This window comes from Lissotriton helveticus, chromosome 12, assembly GCF_964261635.1.
Source record: "Lissotriton helveticus chromosome 12, aLisHel1.1, whole genome shotgun sequence".
Taxonomy (NCBI): Eukaryota; Metazoa; Chordata; class Amphibia; order Caudata; family Salamandridae; genus Lissotriton; species Lissotriton helveticus.
In genome coordinates, this window is record NC_136073.1 from 644741976 (window position 1) to 644769222 (window position 27247).

Here is a 27247-nt window from a genome sequence, read left to right on the forward strand (position 1 = left end):
AGATGGGGTCACCTTGGCCTAATAAGCCTTGAGGAGGGAGCTACAGGCCCCCTTCCCCTATATAATTGGGTTTGGCCCCAGGGAACGCATGCAGCCCCCTTCCCTTTTAAACAAAAAAAGGCCCGGGGGATTCGGTCCCGGGGCCTATGAAGGCTCGTAGAGGGAGGTACCCCCCCCCCCCCCACCTCCCCTTAGATGTGGCCCCAGGGATGGGGTCCCTGGGACCCAGGAAGACTCAAGGAGGGGGGCCACCCCGCTCCCCTGTTTAATTGTATTTGGCCCTAGGGTATGAGGCCCCCATTTTAAGTCTTAGGGAGGAGAACCATGTTACCTAACCCTCTCTTTTTCATTGGAACTCCCTGCAGGGGATGGGGTCCTAGGAACAAATGAAGGCATGACCGCTCCCCTTAATATATATGTTTTGGTCCCAAAGGATGGGTTTACTGGGGCCCGAAGTCCAACCATACACCATGCATGCCAAAGGTTGTGTGTGACATGTGGTTGGCAGTCTATAGGGGTTTTGGAAACACGGTCTGGCAGCAGGCCAAGCTCTTTGGCCAACCCCACCTGCTACACACAGTTGAAGGCTGTGCGACCTGTGGGGTTGACATCCTGCTGGGGGATCGGCCGTAGTGCCTGGTGGCAAGCCAAGCCCTGGGGCAAATCCCACGCTGCGTACAGTCAAAGGTTGTGCATAGTGTGGGGGTGGCTGCCTATGGGGGTTTATCATACGGCCAGGTCCTGTAGCCAACCCTTTACCGCACACGGTGTAAACTATAAAACAAACTAACACGCTCTTTGGATGAAGTCACCAGTGATGTCATAAATTATGTTTTAGGACATGGAAATATTGGTTTCTAGGGCAAGCGTTTCTATTGGACTTCAGGCTTAGGGTTGGAGTTTTAATAGGATGATAGTGCTAGGGTTTGGATTGGTTTCTAGGGCTACAGTTTCTATTGGGCCTGAGGTTTGGATTTTGATTGGTTACTAGGCCTGGGTCTGAGATTGGTTGATAGGGCCAGGTCTCCCATTCATCCTAGGGTTTAGGGCTAGGGTTCTGATTGATTAGGTTTAGGGCTAGGGTTCCCATTGGCCAAAGGTCACCTGACCTAGGCCAATTTATCTCTAGGACTCTGGGCATCTCAGGTCATGCATTGAGGATAAGAGTGGTGAGAACAAGGCCAGTTGCTTGTTTGGGCCTGTTTAGGCCTAGGGCCACAAATGTCCATTTTCTCATTTACTCTACTCATTTACTACAAACTCTATCCACATTTCAATGGTTCAACACCACTACAAACCCCAGCAAACCACACCTATACACTCTTCTACGCCAACTGCCACACAATGGCACCTTCACTCGCACACACAACACCACCCTGTTCTATACAACTATCAAATCCAAACATCACCCACATAACATAAACCCACATTATACATAACCTTAATCTCTTTAAACACACAAACACTGTCCATACAAAACACCAGCCCTGCCCTTTATTTACTCCTAACAGACCCCTCTTCACCAAAACTGTACTCAACACTCTATCATATCATTCACAAACAACACCCCCCCTGCTCTTTCTACCAAAAACATACAGCCAAACAATCATTACACTCTACTTCACCACACATATTACCTCCTGCTACCAAATCTAACACAAATGCTCATATCTCCTCTCACACACGTTCTCCTCCAACGCACCTCACCACCCCCTTTACTACTCAACTTCCACTCACCAACAGTTCTTTACATTCAAATCCTTCACAGAAAATCACTACCTCAATATCTCATTGCACCATTCCACAAAAACAGAATATAGCACACACACCAGCACATCAAAATCTCCAACAGACTTCATACTATATTCCATCACAAAATAGAAACAAACACCCACTCCTACCCTCATGACTACACTCACAAATCTTCTATCTTCACCTCATGACTAACCTCATGACCACACTCCCAAATCTAATATCTTCAGCAACACCTATTCACCTTTCGACAGTGTAAGAAACTCAATTTTGAATACTTTTTTTCGATAACCAACTTGTAATTGTTTCCCAGAGAAAAAGAAAACATAAAACACACAATAAGCATTTCCACATGTCTATGAATTAAATGTATTTTTAGATAAGACACAGCCGGATCATACATCCAGTCCATGTACTCCCACTGCCTGCCCCAGATCTCGTCATGCTTCTGAGAGCATCCTCCTGCTTCAGAAATAGGTTGCTCTTAGCAAGCACATTGTCTACCCGCTATCTCTGCTCCTTCAGCGAGGGGAAGAACTAGAGACTTCCAGTGACGTGCAATGTCTCATTTGGCCACCAACGTCAATTTTAAATACTTAAAAACACAAGTAACTTCCAACGCAGATCTAGACATAAAAAATGACATTCAAAAACATTATGAGTGGCTCCAGGGACGTGTTTGATATCCTAATACCACTAAGAACAAAACAACAGGACAAAATAAAACAAGCACCTTGGAGGAATGCAGAAACAAAAAAGATAAAACAACTCAATTTGCAAACTTGCAATGCACCTGGCCCAAAACAAATAGTAATCACCTACACAAACTTGATTGAATATACAAGTCAACATTAAAAAAAGGCGGAAAAAAAGATACTATTCAGACAGAATTTTGAAAGCTTCACGTGCAAATAAAGAATTTCATTAAATTCTCACAGGATTTTGTAAACCTAAATGCACAGAAGGAACTCATCCCGGGACTCAAGTATTCACTAACAAACTGGCAACTCATTACACAACTAAAGCAGACATGTTAGACTCCTATTTAAAATAAAATAAAACCACCAACACCAATTCATTTCCAACAATTCCCTCCAAGGGTAGGCTCTCCCAGCATGTGCATTATTTCAAACAACTATCGCAAAGTGAATTTATAGTTCTGGTCAAAGCAAGCAAGCCAGCCAGCTGCCCTTCTGGCCCTTGTCCACCACAATCTTTTAATTACTTCTGCTGTCACACCAGTAAGAAAAAGTATAAATAATTCTTTAACTACAAGAATGTTTTCGAAAGAATTAAAAAAGGCATACATATGCCTATTAATAAAGAAAACAAACCTGGACCCACATGATTCAAAGAACTACAAACCAATTACAAATGGACCTTTCTTAAGGCTGAACGGGGCATGGATGAGTCCTCCCTCACCCTGCCCCTCAATCTGGGACCCGGTACCCTCCCGTTGGCAAAGGTACCCCCAGAAATTAGAACTGGTAGGGCGCCTGTGGTAGCCGCTCCCCAGAGTTCTCCTGACAATGTGGCGCTCTCATCAGAGCATGGTCTTGGTGCAGACTAGGTTACCCTGCCTGGGTCCTCTGCGGGACAGCCCAAGCTCTTGGGCTGGAAATAGGTCGCCCTGGGCCTTTGCCCACCCCCACCTCTAAGCCTACTATTAGAAGGGACATGGGACCCTCTTCCCCTTCGCCATACTGGGACCTGTCTGGGTCACTGTGTACCTCCCTCTCCCTCTGGTGAAGGGAACCCGAACCACCCTCCTAAGAATCACTCCCTAATACCTTCTCAGACACTCTGGTACTCACCCAGAGGTCTGCCTCCTCTGCAAGCTCCCTGGGGTCAGAGAACTTACAATCAACCAAGTGTTGGCAAAGCCCTGGAAAACAGTTACTGAACATGTGCTCTCTGACAATCAAACTGTACGGCCTCTCAAAAGTGTTTACCATACTACCCTTCACCCAACCATCCAGTGCCTTGCAAAAGTAACCCCAAAAAATCCACCCAGGACCCAGCACTGGTGAGACAGTTTCCTACTGCTTCTGAATCTCACCCTGCACTCTTCTGGGCGAAGCCGTATCTCTTTGCAAGGGTCTCCTTCATGGAGGGGTACCTCAGCCAGTCCTCCTTATCTAGTGCAGTAGGGCATACCTACCACCACTAGGTATATGCCTTCATAGGACAGCCCTCCACTTCTCCTCAGGGATCCCGAGCGCTACTAGAGTGGCCTCATACACCTCAAACCACCGGTCTGTGTCATCCCTCTCCTTGAAGGCAAGCATCAAGCTCCTGGGTGTGTGGACTCTTCCTTCAGGGCTGGACAATGCAGTTTTGCTGCCACCATTTTTGATAACCTCTACCAGCTGTTTGGTCTTCAAGTCCTGCTCTTTAAGACTCAGTTCGTAAGCCAACAAGACTTTTCTTTCTGCTAAGACCATGTCAGCCTCAGATCTCCTCTCCTCTGCCAGGGATTGGTCAGCCTCAGCTCTGCTCTGCAGCCAGGGAGGCTAGCTGCAGCCTTAGGTTCCTCTCAGCCTGTCTGTCCTTCAATTCCTCAGGGAACAAGGTTTGGTAGTAGACATTGATTCCTGTATATGATCCATTAGGGCCCCCCTCTTTGAGCTCCCCTCTCTCCTTTGGAGTCACTGCTAAGTCATTTTCCTCCTACACCTCATTATCCTTCTGAGGGTCATCACCCTCTTGGTCCTCTGCTGCAGCCTTTAGCCAGCGTGCTTCCTCAAAAGCATACAGAGGATCCTGCAGGTCATGCTTGGTGGACCACTTTTTCACAGTCAGCCCTCTATCCTTGTGGAACTTCATCACCTAGCCTTGCTGAGGGCTCCATTGGGGACCAGGTCCATCTCATTGTAGTCTACTGGGAAGTTCGAATCCATTTCCAATCCGTTAAGGTATCAAAAGTGCAACACATAGTTGCAAGTTTAAGAAAGTGAGGTAGGAGTCAAATTTAGAAAAATGACCAATGGAGTAAAAAAAAGGTAGAACACAACTCGTAATGGCCTTAGATGTGGATTGTACTGTACACCAAATTACTGCTAGGTACTGCGCAAAACAATGGAGAAACCCGGGAAAACCGTAGAGTCTGGGTAAGTAGTGATACAGAACACAATAAAAGAAGAATAATACGTGTTTGAATGAAGTAAATTCTCAATTTATATATTAAATTTCGATAGTAAGTGAATGTATACAATACAATGTATTATAGTGGAGTTGCTCCACAGTGAGTAGAATTAGAGTGCTTGGGAGAGTGCTTGTGAGTAGATAAAGAAGAGTAAAGAATTCGAGAGACAATATACATAATATTTACAAACAATTAGGTAGATACCAGGATGTGATTGATCTGCATCTTTTTGTTCCACAATTGTGAAAAAAAGATGCAAATGGAGCAGAGCAAGGGTGTGTCATATGTGAGATTACTGCAAGAGTTTATTTTAGAGTGGTATGCTTTTTGCCCATGACATTTGAATTTTGAAACATCATCGTTTTATCATCTATGTGAGTATTTGTGTGCGATATGCCGAGATGTTTTTACGTGATGGCGTGTGTTTGATATGTTGTGCTAATTATATATGCTCTGTCAGACCCTTCCTTTTGATTTTTTTTTTTTGCAGGTTTATATAGCGCAAAGTCAACCCGAAATCATGTCAGCAGTTGACACAGGCACCTGATGTACCTTCAGTGGCAAAATGAAATGCAAAGAAGCGATAGAGTGCCTTAATGATGGTTACACGTGCTATACAATTACAAATAACCCAAGGAAAAACCCTTTAGAAAAGCGAGAGTTCTTTCTAATTCACATTAAATCATGGCTGTATATATTGAGGAGGTGGGTTAGTGCAACGTCGCAGTGTTTACATAGTGTGTGAGGTGAGAAAATGCTGGTTTTGTAATAAACCTACTGTATAAGTGCAGTAATACTGATATGACAGAATCTAAATTACTTTTCTGTGGTCATGCTTCCTTAGTCATTAAAGAAGCAAACTTAATGTTTGTGATGTGAGTTGAAGTTCATGCTGTGACAAGGCCTACATGTGTTTGTATAAGTTGTGGCAATGTGGTATCGTTTAAAAATATCAAACAAGTTTTATGAGTTCAGACAGCTTTGGCATCACACTGAAGCCTATTACATTTGTATGTATGCCTGCGGCATTTATTGGACTTGGCATCATATAAAAAGGGGTATATCCTTTGAATAAATGTTGTCAAACTATTTTTTTTTCCAGAGAGTAGAAACCTAATTGTAATGACATCATAATTTAAAGGTAGTCTTTTGGGTATGGTTGACATGCCCAAGCGCAAAATAATTTTTGTCGATGTAATGTTGATGTGGCAATGTGTAATTTGAAGGTATTCATGAAATGAAATTTACATCCAGGCAACAGGTGCCCAGGTGGCACAGGGGGTCTGGGGATGTGTTGCACAAGTCTGTGCAACTGTCCAGGCAACTTGGGGCCTATGCGGCGCAGGGGCACAAGATGAAACGAGTTTCAATGTTTCAATCAACCAGCTCGTGGCTTCTGCCGGAACCTCGCTTAAGGGGAGAGGAGGAAAAAAAAATAGTACCTGCATTGCAGGAGCATGCAGCAGAAAGGTACTGGACACCGGAAGCAGAACTTTATCCAGGCTCTACAGCAGGACAAAATTCGACGCGAAGCCCAGGAAGAGGACAGAGGCAAGGAAGAGGTGCTGGCCATAAGTATGCAAGGAAACGAGACAGTGACGTGGGCAGCCAGCCAATGGTAAGTAAAGTGACATACGAGCCACGTGGGAGAAAGCCAATGGAAAGTACAAGTAAGTACCAGGCAGGCTCTTAGCCTCTTTTAAGATTTTTTTTTTGTTTTTAAATACAAGAGATTTCACAATCAGGGGAAACCTAAAAAAATAATCTGACCTTGTGTAATGTAACGGGTCCTCAAGTAACGCCTTTAACACCTTCGAGTTGAGTTTGTGCTATAAAAATAAAACATCAAACAAAAATGCTGTGCCAGTCCCATCTCCGCTTGGCTACTGACATATGATGTCACTAGGAGTACATATATATGGTGTGTGCAAGGTTGCATTGTGTTTTTTGCAACTGTTGTGAAGGTCTGTTAAAAAAACTTGCAAAACTCTCAAGAGTGCAGATTTTTTTCATTTGTCATATCTGTGGGAAACAACTACGCAGCTATGCAGTGAACATTGGAAAAGTCATTTAGTCGCTATAACTTGGGGGATGTGTGCGCTTCTGGGATCTGTAGTAGCAGTTCCCTCAACAGTGATGAAACGTAGGCCATGCAAGAAGAAAGTATAGTAACATAGAAAGCCAATGTTCACCTATTATATCATGTTTATTTTGTGTGCACATTTTGTATAGGGCCTACTCATTGTAGCAGTAATGCCATTATTTAAAGTTACACTCTTGTTACGTCACTTAAACTCGCGTTATCATCTCATGCAGTGTTTACGGATCCTCATGAACAAATGAGAGAGCGCAATATTAATGGAAAACCCACGTCTTACTATCCGGCACAGAATCGTTTTTGCTGCTGCTGTATAGCATTGTCAAAAGCATTAGCATACCCATTAGGTTCCAAAGGCGAGACTTATTAGCTTTGCCAGTGCTGGTTTGTTCTGGACTTTTCTATTTCGTGGTTCAGTACCCCCTGCCCTAAAAAATGGATGGGCACAGGAACGAATTCCTGTGTTTTTAATAGACTTCAGGGATTAGGCTGTTGGGGTAGCAAGGCTGTCACTCTGCATAGTTAAAAAAAATATTTAATTGTTTTCTTCAACAAGCATTGGTAAAGCTGCCTACTAGTTTTGCCTTTGCTTTCTTCCGATATTGCTCAGCATCAGCAGGAAAAAAGTAAAATTGCAATGATGTGCATGCACGCGTGCACATGTATTTATGAGCTGGGGAGGTGGAAGAAAGAGCAAGAGGAACGAGTAGTGGGGCATTTCTGAGCAAACGTGGCGCACAAGAGAGAAAGCAGGAAAAGAGGCATTCCCATGGAATGGCGATGTCACAATATGGAACAGAGCAGGCCTGCAATGCCCATAGGGCTCACAGGGCTTCAACTGCCCCCCCTTTGTCGTGTGTGTCAACCCGGGCTGAGACAGCTTCCCGGGCGCACATACAGACAGTTTTTTGAGCTGCTGTGGGCTGGCTGGCTGGTCTGGCATCCGTCTTATCGCAGCCGCACCAAATTACTTCACAGGGCTTTAAACGGACATTGGAAATGCAATAGGTCTCGCCTTTGTTTAAGTTAAACCATTTGCTTTGCTAATGGTATTGTATTATAGCTTTGTATTATGCAATTGCACCGGGAAACCCTTTTTGGGTATCTGTTGCGCACTATAAATATAAAAACGAACTAACTAAGCTTTATTTTTTATACTTCATGCAAGATGGTAGAGCATGGGTGTCAGGCAGAGGCAACATTAAAGCTCAGCTTGTTTTGGGCTCAAGAGTCCAAGAGGACCTTCAGCTGAGCCAGAGCTAGGCCTCTGATTTGAGCCTTAAGTGGCTCGCCCATTTCTAGTCCCAGGGGCTGTGAAAAAACGGAGAGCACCCAAACATGTTTTAGACAGAGTGAGCGGCATAGAAGCCTTCATTGTTGCAAACACTGAGGTTCTCAGCAGCACAAGGCATCAGAAGCTGCCAGCAGCAGGGGCACCAGAGTTTGATAGCAGGAGAAAGAAAAGTCTGTCAGTAGGTCAGATGGCTGAGACGGTCAGTAGGAGGGAGGAGAGGCATTTAGATAGGGTGTGAGCCAGTCAGCAGGAAAGGTTGGCAGCAGGAGGGAGGAAAGACAATGAGCCAGAGGAAGCAGAGGCCTTTTTAGAAGGAGGGAGGAGAGGCTGCCAGTGGTAGGAGAGATTGTCTTGGCAGGAGAGAGGAGAGTCTGTGAATCGGAGGGAGGAGTATCGGGCAATATGAGGGGGGAGTCTATCTGTCAGATAGAAGAGACACTGTCAGCAGGGGGCGGAGAGGCTGTGAGTCAGCAAAACAGTTGCTATCAGCACAAGGGAGGGGTCAACAGGAGGATGGACAGGCTGTTAGTACGAGGGAGTAAGGCTGTCAGTAGGAGGGAGGGAAGGCTGTCAGTGAAAGGTGTGAGCCTCTCACCAGGAGGGAGAAGAGGCTGTGAGTCAGCGAGAAGCGAGGCTGTACATGAGGGAGGCTAGGCTATCAGCAGAAGGAAGGAGAGGCAGTCAGTGATAGAGGTGAGCCTCAGCAGCAGGAACGAGAGGCTGAGAGACAGCGGGAGGCAATGCTGTCAGCGAGAGGAGGGCGAGGCTTTCAGTGATACAGATGAGCCTCCCAGGAGGGAGGAGAGGCTGTTGCTAGGAGGAAGGAAATGCTGTTTGTAATAAGGTTGAGCCTCTCAGCGGGAGGGAAGAGATGCGGGGAAACACAAGAAAGGGAGTAAAGTAAACGGGGGTTTGGTGTCTTGCATAAGAGGGGAAGCAGGTATGAGAGGCACAGTCACTGGAGGCACAATAGAGGCTATGTTAGAAACTGCAGTAAATTCCAACAGAACCATGTCTCACCAGCTTGTCTCCAGCATGCTGTCCACCAATCTCTCCATCGCCTCTAGTCACAAGCCGCTGGCCAGTTCACCTGCAGTCTCCTGTGCAGAGACTAAACCCCACTCCTGTGCCCCACTGAGCCCGTGACACAGGACTTGAACCAATGCGGTCAGTGTCTCTGGCTTCCTATCCCTAAACAGCTGACCCGTTATGACTCCGAGCACCCAGGTTGTCCGGCAGTCTTGTGCTGCAGTAGCCAGGAAGGACTAGGCCACGGCCACCCTGCTCTCCATTGAAGCCAGATGACGCCATCTTAAGAGGGGAACAGAAGTTACGAACCCGGAGGACAACGGGTCAGAAAAGAATAACAAGACCATCCAGCCGCACATTAGGGAGGACATAATCTATGCGGCAACACCTGCTCTATATGCTGAATCCACTGTTAAACCAGCAACGTTATATGTAGTCTGTTCAAGCGACCGTGAAAACAGAAAAGTGACAGCAGCAATGGTATAGTTGCCAGAATGCCAGAATGCCTGAAACTGAATGTGCGCACACCTGCACCAGGCGAGATCTGCGCAGTGCTCTCGGCAGCTCACAGAAGCAGCCCAGCCCGGCTTACTGCTGTTCCTCGCAGGTACACATCCTCTCCCAAGAGCACTGCCGTGCATTCCCCTGCCAAAATTTACTATAATAATAATCTAAAACCCCCCACAAAAAAACCGAGAATTGAGAGCGAGCAGTTGCAGCTGTTCAGAACGAACACATGGATAACAATGCAATGTTATATATCTCGCATTTAAATGAGACACACATACAAATGGCCGCATTGCCAGGCTGCGCTTTAAAAGCGAAAGTGGGCATGTACGCTCAACAGAAGCGATTTCCAATCACGAGCCAGCGTTTGCCATAAACCGAACCCGCCCACGTCACGCCAAACAACGTCGGCCAGTCCACATGGGCCATTCTAAAAGTGGACAAGGCGGTAACCCAAAAGACCGATTTTCAATCATGCGCCAGCGTTTAACATAAACGATGACGCAAGCCAATGGAAAAGAAGGGCGTGGCTTAAAGTCCCCTTCCGAAACTGTATCGATTCCAAAAGGCCTGTGCAGCACGTGCGCGCTGCAACGCCAGGTAAGACCTAAAAACCATTAACTTGTTAACTAGGCTTTGTTGTTTTTTCACCCCTTCTTAGAGCCCCTGCATCTCCACTCTGCATATTGCTGGAAGAATTACCCCCCCCGCCCCAACATTTGTATTAGCCGCCCCCAGCTCTAGTTGCGCCTCTGGAACAGAGTGATGACCTCTCACGAAAGACCTAAGAGTAAGTGATGATGTCACATGAATGACCTACCAGCAGGGAAGTCATATGAAGGAACGGACATAGGTCGACCCTGCTAATTATTGTACGATTTCAAACATGACTGTATGCAGATGGAGTGTGGCATGAGAATACTTGTGACAACTCAAAAAAAAAGCTAAGTATGTTAGGAAGCGGCCACCATTACTGAAGCTGGTGTCCCGTGAGTGCTGTGTACTTAAGTAAATAGTTCTCGGAACTTCTAATGAAAGATCATGAGTAAGGACACGTGAGAGGGCCAGTCCTCATGGGAGGTAACAACAGAGTAAAGGGAGGTACTAAGGAGGGACTAATAAGCCTATGAACAAATCAGAAACCAACATTCACAAAGGACAATGACATAAGCCAATGAAAAATATGAGTGGAGAGTGGGTGGAGCTTCAAGCTCATACATGAACACAGCATGTCTCAAAGAGATAGCACAAGCGCTGCCGGGGCGAGACTAAAAACTGAGAGAAGAGAGGTCACAGTTGTGATATCGCATGACCAGACTTGGACACTTGTGAATGAAGAAGTTCGAAAGTATGTGTATTCTTTTTTTCGAAATCAGAGGTCTTGTGTTTTTAATGACCAGGTTTGTAAGAAAGATAACGTGCTGGTAGTTTACACACAACAATCAATCCACCTCAACACATTATATGAGGAGGCCTGCTGTGTATCACCCACAGACAGAGGGCAATAGTAAAACAATAGTATTAAATAGTAAAACAAAGCTTCAGATAAACTACTAAAACTGACTGTGTCTTGGTTCAGATGGGGTGCCCAGTGTCAAAAATGGTCCACTGCTTTTGTAATGGTACTTTCAAATATAGGCTTTCAAACTCCTTTCACGCCAGCCAAGATATCTGCATAAGCTAGACAGGAGGAGGTAGGAACAGACCAACATTTGGCTCCTTACAAGTCCAGTACATTGCTGTCCCACATGCACATACAGAGAATTCAATAGGCCTTAGTCTGTACCGCACAGCTGCCGTCAGCAAACAATAAACAATAGACAGCAGCATCAGGGAACTTCAGCGCCCCGTCTCGAGCCGGTCACACTGAGCCTGCTGTTTAGATCCCTGCCTCTTAACTGTATTTATTTACCCCGAGCACACTGTAGTTAGTTGCCGAACTGTCATTTTAAGAAGTGTGTGTTGTTTAAGCATAGTATGGCTTAAATCTTAGTAAAAAATCACTGGCAAAGCCAATAGGTCTTGTGTGCTACTGGCTTTAGCAGACCTGTGGTGGTGGCTGAAGGGATAGTGAGGTGGTAAGTGGGGGGTGGTGGCTAGCGGGGGAAGCTGGGGGTAGATAGGGGGAAGATTTAAAAAAGCGCTATAAAGTGTCCAAGCCTGGCGGCTGAATAACGCTTTTTAGGTGGAAGAGCTCATGTTACTCGTGCTCATGTAAAGCAGTCCAATACCTCTGTTTTGAATTGGCGTTATATGAAGCAAAAAGAAAAAGAAACAAGCATTGACAAAGCCAATAGGTTTTGCCTATGCAAGATCAATTGGGTTTGCCAATGTGAATATTTTTTGTACAAGTTGCACAGCAGTACAGGCTGCTGTGCACAATGGCTTAAAGTAAAGAAAATAAAGAAAGGTGACGCAGCCAGCGCTGGCCGTCTCATTTATTTATTGAGTTATATAGCGCTGGCTAGACCCGGAGGTATCAGACCGCTTTACATGAGGAAGAAGCATGGTTTCAGAACATGGATACAAAGTTACATCAGTTACTGGAGCGTAGTTACAGGAATTACACGAGTACACAAGCACAGCATAAACATGAGCAGAAAATAAAATAGGCATGGGGAGAGAAGATTAGGGGACAGAGGGAAGGAATAGGGGAGGTACACAGAGAATAATGGAGGGAAGAGGAGGGGGAGGGTGTAGGAGGCACAACAGGGAGACGAGGAAAAACAGTGTCCGACATCCAGTTGGGTAGGTGATGGCCGAGGGGTGAACCAAAGCCAAACTCCTCTATAGCTGCGTGGGACAGCTCCACCGGTCATCGGCCAAAGGTTGCTCAGGCACCGCAGTACATACAGAAAGGTTATAGTTTCCGCCTAGGGGGGCATAGTCCAAAAGTTACATTGAGCGCGCCGGTCACGGTGAACGGTGATGTGCTCCCAGCGGTAATGGGATACAAACCCAGGCCTCCGCTTTGTCAGAATCCCTTGTCGCTGTGGACTCTCTCAGAGGGATCTCTGAGACTCCAGGGCATAAATGCTAGATCCCTCCCCAACAAGGGGAGAAGGAGTGCTTCTTATTATTATTAGCGTTCTTATTTTCTTTACTTTCAGACATGCTTGTCTTTCTTTGCTGCTAATCTTTAGCTAGTAGAGAAATATAAACATAATATATGCCTGTGTATTTAAAAAATCCAGGATTTTACGTTCACAGGGACTAGGAAGATTATAATTTTACCCTGATTAATTGTCCGAAGAAATAAAAAAAAATGCTACAAAACCTCTGATTTCCTGTAAAGGGCATGAACTTAATTACTGGCATTCAAAATCCAATTCTCCATCTCCCCAATTTAATAAAACGCTGAACAAAGACACATTTTGGTCTGGTTCTCAGCATAGAAATTAATACATCTGTAGTACTAACGGTTCTCAACAGCATAATTTGTGTTTAACTGCACTGAAATTACAGAATATTCTTGAACCTACTGCTAGTTATTTAATCAGCCTCTGAGGGATGAAAATCAGCATCAACCACTGGATTTGGAACCTGTGAACTGTAAGATACAAATAGGTGTCAGCAGCAAGTGTTTAACAGACAGAGTTATTGTGCCTGCACGGCAACAGTACACAAACTAAACAAATTTACACGAAGAGGTCCCATCTGATTCATAATCAAAGATTTTCCTTCCGGGAGTCAATTAAGTAAAAAAACTCATGAATGCAGGTATAGTCATACTTCTGAACCCAAAGCAGTCTAGCAAGAGAACTGAATTTTCAGAACTGCCTCTTTCGTTAAATCGGACTATTTCTCCACACTGAATGCCCCCTTGTATTTCAAAATCGATTCAACATGCCCTTTCAACCCAAAGAGGTAGAAGTAGCCCCAGGCTCTTTGGGACATGCCACACCGTAAGTTTTGTTGTGTTATATACGAATAACAGACTTGTTAAGAACTTCAAAGCTAACCAGTGAGTTTTCTGCGTGTCTTTGATGCCGGCATGATTCTTTAATTTTGACATATAGTACATTTATTTACTAAGCTTTCGTAATTGTGCTTGCTGCCTCAGAACACTTTACACCATTTTACAGATGGGGTCAGTAGTGCAGCAGGTGCGGTTGCACTTGGGCCCCAGGGTTCTAAAGTCCCCATCACCCCTGTTATGGCTACATAGAAGTACCCATACAGACACTAGGGGCCCCTTTTACGTGCTTACATCAGGAAGCATTTCATTACCCAACTCTTTAACAACTCCCTCAAAACCGCCACCTTTCCTGACATATGGAAACACGCCTCAGTAATCCCTCTGTTAAAAAAAGTCAGAACCGATGTTCTCAATCCCGAAAACTACCGCCCTATATCCCATCTCCCCTCCCTCTCCAAAGTCTTGGAAAGATTGGTGAACAGGCAATTATCCAACTTCCTAGAAACTAATAGTCTCCTAGATCCATCACAGACGGGATTTAGGACAAAACCTAGCACAGAGGCAACACTGTTGGCTGTATCAGACAATATTAGATCTTGTACTGACCAAGGAGGGGCAGTCGCGCTGATAATGCTGGACCAGTCGGCGGCGTTCGACACGGTCTCACACAACAGTCTGTTAGAAACCCTCCATGAAAAAGGAATTTATTCCAAAGCACTGAGCTGGATCAGCTCCTTTCTAAGCAACCGAACACAATCAGTTCACCTCGGCCAATATCAATCCAAATCGAGCCTCATCAGTTGTGGCGTCCCGCAGGGAGCATCACTAAGCCCCACCTTATTTAATGCCTAGGTCTCTTCACTGGCCAAAATCAGCAAGAAGTGGGGCATTGATATCTGCTCCTATGCTGATGACACACAGCTGATGGTGGCCCTGGATGAAAAGCCTGTGGTCACTAAATCAAAGCTACACAATTGCCTCACGGAAATGGCTCAATGGATGCATGAGCATTGCTTAAAGCTGAACGCAGGGAAATCTGAGATCCTACTCTTTGGGGATACCAAATTAGTCTGGGATGCCAAATGGTGGCCACACACACTTGGCACCGCTCCAACTCCAAAACAATGCGCAAAAAACCTGGGCATCACCATTGATGACACTCTGTCCATGAAGGACCATGTACGGGCCCTCTGCGTCCAAGGTTTTTCAACCCTGAAACTCCTGGCCAGGCTTTTTCCCTGGATACCTCTGGACTGCAGGAGATCTGTCACTCAAGCCTTGCTGGTCAGTCAAATGGATTATGGGAATGGACTATTTGTAGGCATGAACGAACTCCTGTTCACGCGACTCCAGGTGCTTCAGAACGCGCCGCCAAACTTTTCTGCAACAAAGGCAGACTAAACTCGGCCTCTACGTGCATGAAGATCTTGCACTGGCTACCCATGCGACAAAGAGCAGCATTCAAGCTGCTCAGTCACGCACATAAGGCTCTGTATCGAACGGGCCCTTTAATACTCCAGGAGAAAATCGAGTTTTATGTCCCCACTAGGAACCTTCGGTCACTTCATTTAGCTTTGGACTGAACCAAGCGCATCAGGAAAGTGAGAACCGGAGGGTGATCATTCTCTTATCTGGCAGCTAAGAAGTGGAACGAGCTACCTCTGGACCTATGGCTTTCTTCCAATTACATACTGTTTCGGAAAAAAATAAAAACTCATCTGTTCCCCAAGTATTAAGTCCCACTCCCGCAGCCGTACCAGGATATTTGCTACCAGCGCCTTGATATCCCTCGGGATGAGTGCAGCGCTTAATAAATAAATAAATAAATTAGGATATGTATCCAAAGAGCCCTACAAATGAAAGAATGAAATGAATGAAAGATATCCAGTGGTTTTAAGATACCTACTCGCAGCTCACAAAGGGAAACTATCAGCAGATAAATGCATTAGCAAGACAAGGGCGTCAGGTAAAACCAAGTCGATGAACAGCTGGACCGGGCAGGAGTGGAATGGGAAAAGCAACTCAGTGGGGTGTGGGCAAGCAGCGATGGGAGGGACGGGGGTAAAGCAACAAAGGAACGTCTCTTGCGGTATGTCAACAAGTATCTAGGGAGTTAACGCTAAGAACGTTCATCACGTCAGGTTTTTAAATAATTCATGGTTCTGCTTTTGTAATGGGTGTTAAATATGCTGTAAAGATACATCATTTCCTCTGTGAATTAGCCTGTAACACAGATCATGCTTTGGGGAAAAAGGGGCGGCACAGACCATAGACACCAGGAATTTGTGAAAAAGTCTGATATATTGAAACAGGTGCACATCACAACATACCCATGGCCTTTCATCTAACAAAACTATAACCTCACTATACATCTTTAATCACCTATAATAAACTACACCCCACCTCTAAATTAACCCTCCCCCATAACAACTTCAAACCTCAATTATATACTTGCATCAGAGCTGATCAACTGTAAGTGGGGCCTCTAAAGTCCCTTCACATTTCCTACCTCAACTACCCTCTGAACCTCATTCAACTTCCTAACTAACCATGAACTTACTATGTTATCCAGGCGTGAACTTCCTACCTGTTCCCTTTCAGCTGACAACCAATAAACTTATGTAAATCATGGCAACATCACAGCCGACCGCAAGTGTACCTGAATCAAGAGACAACCTGAACATATAGCTTACCCTGCGCACCTGGCCAAATAAAAAGAACCAAGAGCAAAATTATATTGCCAATATGGTTGGATTCCCCCCCCACACCAAGCCTTAATTTAGGGATGGAAGGTTGGGGACAAAAAGCTACTGCCTATGTACCAGCCACTGTGCCTATCAAGACAAAATGGTGTCTGGCACCTAAAATGGCAGGGCTATTTATATGTTGGGCTTCAAGAGCCCAAAAATAGCTCAAATCACTACCCAAAAACGAAGGGGGGCTGACCTCCCTGTGGTCGGCTGCCCCCTAGTCCCCCTTCCCTTTGAAAACGAGGGATGAATGCTTGCTGTCAAACACAGGTTTACTTTAATTAACTTTGAGCAGGACCATGAGATTTTGACTCAGTGTGATCTTTTTCACCTGAACGACGAGAGTTCCTCGACTTCTCTTGCCATGTCTTGTTTATCACCACATCCCCAACCAGAAAAAGATCACCAGAGGAGCTCACCCCTGGCGGTTAAGAGGCTCCTCTGATGTTGACGGATGTGTGAAGATGGTTTATTTTGACTTTTTCCTTGGTCAGAATCATTAGTTCATTGTTGGAAGCACTGGTTGTACCGAGTGCAGAGCAATGTCTCTCCCACCAGAGCTACAGCCAGCAATTTTTTTTTTTAGTATATAAAAATATGTATTGCATATAATCATAAACCAAAACAACATGAACCAATAGTCACTTTGCCAACCAGGCAATTGTCATAAGATCACAGTTAGTGCATTAAGATAAAGATTTATATGTTGCACACGTCATAGAAACACCATCACTGTACATATAATGCAGATCCTGGAATAATACTTGTTATCCTGTCACTGCAAGGCATAAACCAACACATATCATAACATCAGGGCATAAAGTGCAGCAATTTGTTAAGGGAGATCACATAGAATTATAAATGCTGTCCATACTAGGCAATCCTGCATTAGTACTTGTTATCCTGACTGTGCAAGGCATATTCAGGACATACTTCCTCACATCAGGGCCCAAAAATGTAACAGGTCATTAAATAAATCCCGCAAATCATCACCTGTCACAATAATAGCATGGATCACAAAATATCCCCCTAAGAATATAGGTTACAGTGAACCTGCAAGCCTATTATGGGTTATACGGTAAACAATCACCAAGAGTAGGGGCCAAAGCATCTGTGTGCCTATTCCATGGGATTCAGTGGTTTTCAACATCCTTCCTCAAGGAGATGGGGGTCTCCGTCGAGAACTCTCCTCGGAATTGCCATCACTGCCAAACAAATGCCCTCAAGGTAGAAGCTAAGACGGGGTGGGTGGCACACCTGTATTGTAGATATACGAGAGGCCTTACTGTGTCCTCCCACAGGAAGAGTGGTCAAAGGCAGTTGCCAGTGAACGTGCGGTGTAGCTGCTGCCAAATGCAGCCTTTCACAGGAACCAAGCCACTCACCTGGGCAAAGCTGCTCATGACAAGAGCAGTACATCCCAGTGCCTAGTCAACGGAGGCGGGAAAGCTCCGTAGGCCCTGGGAACTCCCTGGAGCTGAGAAGGAAGCATCGGTGTGTTAGGCGGCCTCAGGGGACACAGGCCTGAAGTCACAGCGAAAGATCTCAAAGTCGTGAAGATGATAATGGGGCTGCCTAGCAGGCGCTGCAGCATCAATAATCCCCACGCAGAGTGGAGTCTCTCGAGTGGCGCCAGGCTTGATCGGGAGTCAGCTGAGTGCGTTGCACACACGCTGGCCAGGGCACCGGCTACTCCCGAGGAACTGGGGCACCCGCTGCTCCAGTGCATGATGAAACTGCTCGACAAGCCCACCTTTGAGCAGATTGCACCAACACGTGCTGACAGCAGGGAAAGTATCAACTGCTTTCCATGCGCTACTCTTGACACAAGTAAGAGTTATCAAATGCAGCGCTCACCATGCGCTGATATAGTAAGAGCCAACATGGCCTTGGCGAGCACTGCGGCCACAAGCAGAGGCAGGCAGCAGGCCAGCACATACGCCAACAAGTGCAAAGTGGCAGTCCTAGTAGCCCAGCAGGCCACAGGTCAGCACAACAAGCAAGTCCGTCCAATGGCGGTATTTCCTGGCAGTATAGTAGTTCCTTATGGCCATCTGCCGTCTGTAGAGCCAGCAAAGTATGTTTAAAAAAAAAAAACTTTATTATTAAAGCATTTTAAAATACAGCAGTACATATAAGAAAATTTACCCCCAGTACACCAAACACCCGTTCCCGGCCTTTCGGCCAGCAACCCATTGCCATTATTAGTCTTACACAGCCTGAGTGCCAACAACCCAACCGGGCAGGGAGCTTGCAACAAGCAACATATCAATTTTACCTGCAAACTTCTGTCAGCGAGAGTGCAATTGAGTAGCCCCCCATTGCCTGTTCTTATACATGCTACCTTCTAAACAGCCACAGCCATTCTCTGCGCCCAGCATGGCAACAACCTGTTCTAATGCGGAGTACCAGGCCATATCGCAGCACTGTCAGTTCGCGCTTCCCACCCCCTTGGAACTATATGAGCAATATACCGCATGTGAGTGGACATCACATGGCAGTGCCATACTTTTCCGTCTTCAGGTATCCTCTCCACCCCTCTCCGGGTCTATGTCGTATGCCCCCCCCCTCCTCTGCGACCATCTCCTCCTCCCGCACATGTCCTTCAGTCTTGCCCAGCCTGTACACTGTGTATAGTCCCCAAAAATTCCTAGGCCGGCTGCGAGGCGGGAGCAGCTCATTGTAATTTTCTGATTGTGTACAGCAGTATAGTAGATCGTGCGACCATTGCCCAAGTGTCGGCACCGGGCCTTTCATCCAGCATAGTGCTATTCTGCGCTTCGCCATGAGGAGCCCCATATCTACCAACCGTCTAACAGCCTTGGGTAGCTTCTTCGTGCATCCTAGCAGTACCATCACAGGTTCAGGGGAAAGTTCCATCTCTATCACTGCCCCCAATTCCCTAAAAATTTCCACCCAGTATGCTTGGATCTCAGGGCACTGCCATGCCAAATGCAGGAAGTCTGCCGCTGGCGCCTGGCATCTTTCACAAGTGGCCTCTTCGCGTAGGCCGTACCTGCAAAGCCGCTCCAGGGTGTAGTAGGTCCTGTTAATATACTTAAAGTGTATGAGTCGGTGCCTGCCATAGAGTGAAATCTTTCTGGTGTTTAGGCAGCAGTATGACCACATGGAGTCATCTATTGTTATTTGCAAGTCCCTTTGCCAGGCCAGTCGGGTGGCAGTATAACCATGCTCCCTGTGTGTCAAGAGTAACTTGAATAAAGCAGTAATCATCTTGCGAGGGGACTCAGTCCTGATCACGTGTGTCAGTTCCCTCACCTCAGGGGTTCCGCCAAGTCTTCCCCCAGGAGATCGCGCAATGCCCTGAGTACTCTGTAGAACTGGCATCTATGTAGCATACTATGCTCACCCGCTGTTTCTTTCACCTGTTGCCATGTCTTCACCACTCCCTCATGGAATAGATCCCCTGCCGTCGCTATCGACATTGCCCGCGTTACCCCCTTATCTCTGCATGGCCCCAGCCACAGCGTCCACTCAATCGGCATGTATGGAGAGTAGAGCAATGCATCCGCCTGTTGTTGTAGGATACAGTGCCAGGCGTGGCGGGTCGAATTAATAGAGTCTAAAATGCCCGTTCGACTATCTATTGGTTCAAATATCATATCTGGTAGTGGATAGGGGTCAGCGAACAGTCGTTCCATGTGGAGGTACGGGACATCTGACCCCCATGAATGCAGGAATGGACTTGGGCCCTCTGCGCTACTCTATAATACAGCTCAAAGTCCGTGCCCCCAGTCCACCCATATGATACGGAAGTGTAAGACCTTCCACTTTACTCTAACTTGCTTACCCGCCATAGCTAGTTTTATCATGGACTGGTGGAGCCTAAGAAAGAAGTTGCGGGACAAGACTATCGGAATATTCATGAAAAGGAATAGCATCCTAGGTGTTAGACCTGTCTGGATTTTTTTTTGCGCAGTCCCTCCTCATTATTATTTATTTTGTCCCCTTTTTGCCCCTCATACCCTTACTATTTTTCTGTCTACTACTTTTTTTGGTGTTGGTCAAGGGGATAGGTGTTCTTTTTCCCCCCATAATCTTTTACCTCAGGCCCTGAGGCCTGTTCTGACAGGAAAGTTGGAACCACACAAAATGGTGGCTTCCAACTGCCCCAACTGTCACACCTAGAACTTGGCCATAGCTTCACATAGGGCATTCCAGAACCTTCTGGTCCATGCTGGACCATTGAAGGGCAGCCTATAAAAGGCGGAATGCGGGGCAGCCATTTTGTCTGTCAGTGAGGAGCAGCTAGAGTGAAGGTTGAGGTCTAGTAGGGGTAGGATTCTGAAGGGTGGTTCCCTCTCCAAGAGTAGCCCCCTGTCAAGACTTTCCCACCTCCTAAGTCCTGTTGTCCTAGCCAGGTTAGCCCATCCTGCTGACCCTGGATAGATAGGTGAAGGGGTTAACTTTAGTAACCTTGGGAGCTGTGAAGTACCCTGCCTTGGGAACTGACCTAAGAGTTCCCCTGTGTCCTGAATCTGTCCAGTAAGGAGGGATAGGGGTCTAGTGCTGAGGAAGTGCTCTGTGGACTTGTTCTGAAGGAGCCTCCCCATTTGTAACCCCCCTCCTCGTCATAGTGAAGAAAAGAGGGTCTTTCATTGGACTAATTCAAGATTTGCGTTTTCCTAAACTGAACCTGTGGTGTGTAGCAAGTTTCCTCACCTGTGGGTCGGCAGAGAGAGCTGAGGAACCTGCATCCTGCTGGCCATCGATAGCGGGACCCCTGGGGCACTTGTCGCGCTATGTGGCAGCGCCCCCGCAGGTTCCACTGAGCCTGAGAAGCCTTGCGAGGCTTCCCTGTGTGAACGGGACCCCAGGGGCGCCTGCCGCGCTGTGCGAGAAGCGGATCGATTTCCTGCGCTGAGAGCGCTGTGTCCTGCCAGCGCTGTTCCGGTGATTAGAGCAGGTTTGCCGGTCATTGAGGGCGGGGCTGGAGGAAGCCGAGTGGAGCAGACTCCGGAGTCAGCCACTGCTCACTCGCGCATGCCCGCTCGCGCCACTCCTCTCCAGGAAGGCGGAGGCGGGATCAGTGTGAGAGGCGCCGGGAGCTGAGGAGCGGCTGAGGTGTGGGGCATCGTCTTTCCCTTTCCCCGCTCGAGCGCCTCAGAAAGGAGCCGGCATGAGCGGGAGGGGGGGGAAAACCAAAGTGTGCTCGCAGTTGTTCCTCCGCCCCAGCATCCAGGAAACAGCTGGTTGGGCGGGAGGAAATCGAGTGGGGCCTTGAGAATATTTTCTTTGTCGTTTCCCCGCCCCAGCAACCATTAAGCAGCTGGCTCGGCGGGAAGAGGTGGAGAGAGGCCTGGGGGTCCCTAGAGGAGCCTTAAATCACCAGCGACGCGTGGAGACTGGGACATCATCGTCTCCACGCTACAGTAAGGAGCTCTGAACACAGGGGGATAGCTTTAACTTTTGGTCATTGCCCTCAGCTGTATAGAGAAAGCTGGGCCAGCTGAATAGATAATAGTGCAGCTTCTCTTTAGACTGTTAATGTCCCTTAAACATCTTATAGCTCTGAATCCCCACAGTGACTGCTGAGCTGTTAGGAACTGTGGGAGGAGGATTAGGGGCACCTCATTGAAATCTAATTATATGTCTCAAGAATCTTTACAAAATTGAATGCAGATTACTGATGTTGCTGTCTGATGCAATGTTCTTTTAATAACAGTTCCTGAAGCAGGTTACCAATTCTAGAGTTGGCACTACTGATGTACATGACATCCAAATGTGATAAAGGTTATTGTCAATGTGAATTTTTAATGCCAAATAGTCCTGCTAATTAGGTTGCTATTAATTCTATAATATCTGCCTGCGCTTATATTGTGTAATAGTTTTCTCTCCCCAAAACTTTAGCGGATTGTTTCACTTAATTGATTTCAAAGTACTGAACTGTAAATTCTAAAGTATAAAAGAACAGAGTATATTATTTTTATAAAGCAGTACTTATTTTTCCACATTTTTGGTGTAGCGTTATTTTTGTGTGATATTGCGTGGTTTTACTTTTGGGTGGTCTGCAACCTTAACACTGTGCCTCTGAAATGTTTGTCTTGCCCTAGGCCAGGCTACCCAGTTCCAACATTTGGTGCCTAGCGGTGGGATTACTGACTTGGTTGCAGCTACTCACTAGTAATTCAACGCAATACACTAAACCTACACCAGGAGTTTTCTCCTTGCGGCCCTCCTAATTTACATTTTTGTTTTTTCTAAATTTATTTCTGGTGGTGGGTGGAGGTTAACCTCAGGTCACTTCATGGTTTTCTCCTGCGAGTAATTACATTCCATGGCAAAGATGGAGGTGAATCTTAAGGAGCTGGAAGCCAATACTGTGGCCCAACTCAGGGATTGGTGTCAGCAGAAAGGGGTATTTTTTAACAAAGGTGCCAAGAAAGGAGAGTTGCTGACAAGCATAAGGGCATGGGTGGAAGCTCGTTTGAGGGAGGAACCAGAAACTGAAGTGGGTGAAGGGGACACTGTTACTGAGGCTGCATCGCTGAACCAAGTGGGGAGAGGGAATCTTCTGACAGGTCCCAGGATACCTTCAAGGGCAAGCAGCAGCGTCTCAGACAGGGGTTTAACCGAAGCCGAGCTAGAAGATAGGAGGGAGGAGAGGAGAATGAGGCTGGAGTTAGCTAGGATGGATATGCAAAGGGAGGAAAGGAGGTTAGCTCATGAGCGAACCCTCAAGGAGATGGACCTACAGGTCCTAATACAAAGGCCTCCCACTCCAGACAATGGTGGCAGCGAAAAGAAAGTAGACACCAGGGAATCTAGACCCTACCTACCCAAAGATGTCATTGCTAGTTACACCCCCGGTGATGACATTGCCAAATGGTTGGCCGCCTATGAGGTTTCTTTAAGGGCTCACGGGATCCTAGAAACTCACTGGGGAGGTGGGCTGTATAAATACATGCCACCTGCTGGCAGAGACACTTTGTTGGCTCTGGAGCAGGATGAGCAAACCCACTACCCTGCCATGAAGGTGGCACTGGTGAAAAAGTTTGGACTTACCCCTGAAAGGTACAGACAAAAATTCAGGGGAAGTCACAAAATGAGTAACCAGAATTGGGTAGACTTTCTAGACTACGCCAAGAAAGCTTTAGAGGGTTGGGTCAAGGGCAGCGAGGTAAAAGATTATGAGGGGCTGTACAATCTATTTTTGAAAGAACACCTCCTCGAGAAATGTTTTCCCGAGTTGCGCCAACACCTGGTGGACAGCAAGCTGACCGATCCCCGGAAGCTTGCAGAGGAGGCGGACACTTGGGCAAGTACCCGGGTGTCCTCCAAGGGGACTGGAGGGGATTCTCAAAAAGCCGGACAGGGCGCCCCCCAGAAGAAAGAGGGAGGAGATAAAAAGAAGGAGTTCTCCAAAGGTCCCCAAAATAATTTCCAAGGTAAGGGAGCAGGTTTCACCCCTAGGGCAAACCCGCCCAGAAACCCTAATCCTGGCCAAAGCCAGCAGCCAAGGGTTCCCCACTGTTTTGAATGTGGTGGTGTTGGACATTATAAGGGAGATGTCAGATGCCCAAAGAGACCACCCCCTCCCACCGGAGGAAAGTCACCGGGAGTAGCTAGTGTAGCGCTCGGGGAGGAGTTGCCCTTAGATAAGGGGGGTGAGTGGGCGGGTGTCACCTTAGTGTCCCTGGGAGAGTGGGAGATGGTACCAAAGATCCAGGTGCCCCCAAATACTACAAAGTATGGGCAATGGGTTACCATCAATGGCCAAAGAGGGGAGGCTCTGAGAGATACAGGAGCCAGTATGACTATGGTGAGAAGTCAACTGGTGTCTCCAGAGCAGGTTGTTCCTCATGTACTCCACCCCGCCGCGATGGCTGACGGCAGAATGGGCCACTATCCAGTGGCTGAGGTTCCCTTTGAGTGGGAAGGGGTTGCAGGTTCACTTCGAGTTGCCGTAAGCCCTGCCGTGCCAGTTGATTGTCTGTTGGGGAATGACATGGAGCACAACACTTGGAGAGAGGTGGAATACCGGACGCATTCTGCGATGCTGGGTACACCTGACTGGGCCTGTGTAAGCACACGGTCTGCGACTGCCCGGAGAGGGAGTTCGCCTGGGTTGGAGCCTGGAACAATGGCCCAACCCGCTGCCAAAAAGGGTCAGAAACGGAGACAGGGACAGCCTGCTTCGGCTTCCACGCCCCATGTGACAGATCGGCCACCTGCAGTGGTAGGCCAGGAGTCCGTGGAGGGGGGAGTAGACTCTCTGGAGGAGTTACCCATCCCTGCTGAATGGCATGTGGAGGGAGGTCCTACCAGAGAGGAATTCTGTAAGGGGCAGAGGGAGTGCCCTACCCTTGAGGGACTGAGGCGTCAGGCTGAAGCCCAGGCAGCAGGTGATGCTACGGGACACCACCATATTTACTGGGAGGATGGCCTCCTCTACAGTGAACCTAAGGTTCCTCTACCTGGCTCATCAAGGGCCTTGGTGGTCCCGCAGCAATACCGAGCCTTTCTGCTGGAATTGGCTCATGCGATACCACTGGCAGGACACTTAGGCCAGGACAAGACCTTTGCACGGCTTGTTCTCCACTTTTACTGGCCTCAGATGAAAGCGGCGTCCAACACATACTGTAGGACATGTGTATCCTGCCAGGCCAGTGGGAAGACAGGGGTGAAGCTAAAGGCTCCCCTGGAACCACTTCCTGTCGTTAGCACCCCCTTTGAAAGGGTGGGCATCGACATTGTAGGGCCATTGGATCCACCAACAACAGCTGGTCACAGGTTCATCCTGGTTCTGGTGGATCATGCCACACGGTACCCAGAGGCCATCCCTCTGAGGACTGTTACTGCACCTGTGGTGGCTAGGGCCCTGATGGGAATCTTTACTAGGGTAGGATTCCCGAAGGAGGTTGTGTCTGACAGGGGGACTAACTTCCTGTCTGCTTACATGCGGACCATGTGGAAGGAGTGTGGGGTGACCTACCGGTTCACCACTCCTTATCACCCCCAGTCCAATGGACTGGTTGAGAGGTTCAATAAGACCCTGAAGGGCATGATAAGAAGTCTGCCAGAGAGCTTACGGAGGAAGTGGGACGTCCTCCTACCTTGCTTACTGTTCTCCTACAGAGAGGTGCCACAGAAAGGAGTGGGCTTCAGCCCATTCGAATTGTTGTATGGGCACCCGGTGCGTGGGCCTCTCAGCCTGGTGAAGGAAGGATGGGAGAAGTCTCCCAGAAAACCTCCCCAGGATGTGGTGAGCTACATGTTGGCCTTCAGAAGCCAGATGGCCAAGTTGTGGAAGCAGGCTGCTGACAACTTGGAGGCCAGTCAGGCAGTCATGAAGGAATGGTACGACCAAAATGCTCACCCGGTGGAGTTGGAGCCTGGCCAGAAGGTTTGGGTGATGGAACCTGGAGAGCTAAGTGCCCTTCAGGATCGTTGGACAGGCCCATTTGAGGTGTTGGAGAAAAAGGGTAAGGCCACTTACTTGGTGGATCTTAAGACCCCGCGGCAGCCCCTACGGGTGCTGCATGCCAATCGCCTCAAACCCCACCATGAGAGGCCAGAGGTCATCCTGATGATGGTGACTGATGGTGCTGAGGAAGCAGAAAGCGAGCCTCTCCCAGACCTCTTTTCATGTCAAGAGAAGGATGGGTCGGTGGAGGGAGTGATTCTCTCCCCGTCTCTCACTCCTGAGCAACGAGAGGACTGCCGACAGGTATTGGGGCAGTACTCTTCACTGTTTTCCCTTGTCCCAGGAAGAACCCACCTGTGTACCCATGATGTGGAACAGGAGACAGCCCCCCAGTGAAATCCAAGACCTATAGGCTGTCGGACAAGGTGAAGGCTAGCATCCATGGCGAAGTTGCCAAGATGTTGGAGCTAGGAGTGATAGAACCGTCCAGCAGCCCTTGGTCCAGTCCGGTGGTGCTAGTCCCAAAAGCCGCCCCACCGGGCACCACACCAGAACTGAGGTTTTGTGTGGATTACCGAGGACTGAACTCCGTTACCAAAACTGATGCTCATCCCATCCCCAGGGCGGATGAGTTAATTGACCGGCTAGGAGCTGCCCAATACCTCAGTACCTTTGACCTCACTTCAGGGTACTGGCAGATCTCCTTGACAGATGGAGCAAGGGAAAGGTCAGCCTTTTCCACGCCCGAGGGACACTTCCAGTTCTGTGTGATGCCCTTTGGTCTCAAGAACGCTCCTGCCACATTTCAGCGACTGGTGAACCAGGTCCTCTCTGGAATGGAGGGATTCTCGGCTGCTTACCTGGATGACATTGCTGTCTTCAGTAGCAGTTGGGAGGACCACTTGCAACATTTGCAAGCAGTTCTCCAGGCGCTGAAACAAGCTGGATTGACCATCAAAGCCAGCAAATGCCAGCTTGGGCAGGGGTCGGTTGTGTACCTTGGACACTTGGTGGGTAGGGGGTCAGTGCAGCCCCTGCAGGCAAAAATTGAGGCAATCATGGCCTGGGAACCCCCCAAGACACAAACTGAGGTCCGAGCTTTCCTGGGCCTCACAGGTTACTACCGTCGCTTTGTGAAGGGGTATGGCACTATTGTAGCGCCCCTCACAGAGCTCACCTCTAGGAAACAACCTCGACGGGTAGTTTGGACAAAGGCTTGTCAGCAAGCCTTTGAAAAGTTGAAGCAGGCAATGTGCGAAGCACCGGTCCTGAAGGCTCCCAATTTCTCCAAGGAGTTTATTGTGCAAACAGATGCATCCGAACATGGCATTGGGGCAGTGTTATCGCAACTAAATGAAGAGGGCC

General features: G+C 47.6%; 1 protein-coding gene across 2 annotated transcripts in view; it reads right to left on the bottom strand.

Annotated features, from left to right (window-relative positions):
* LOC144798336 (serine/threonine-protein kinase MARK2-like) overlaps positions 1–27247 on the bottom strand; it is a 282100-nt gene that overhangs the window by 18778 nt on the left and 236075 nt on the right. The gene's annotated exons all lie outside the window — the stretch shown is intronic.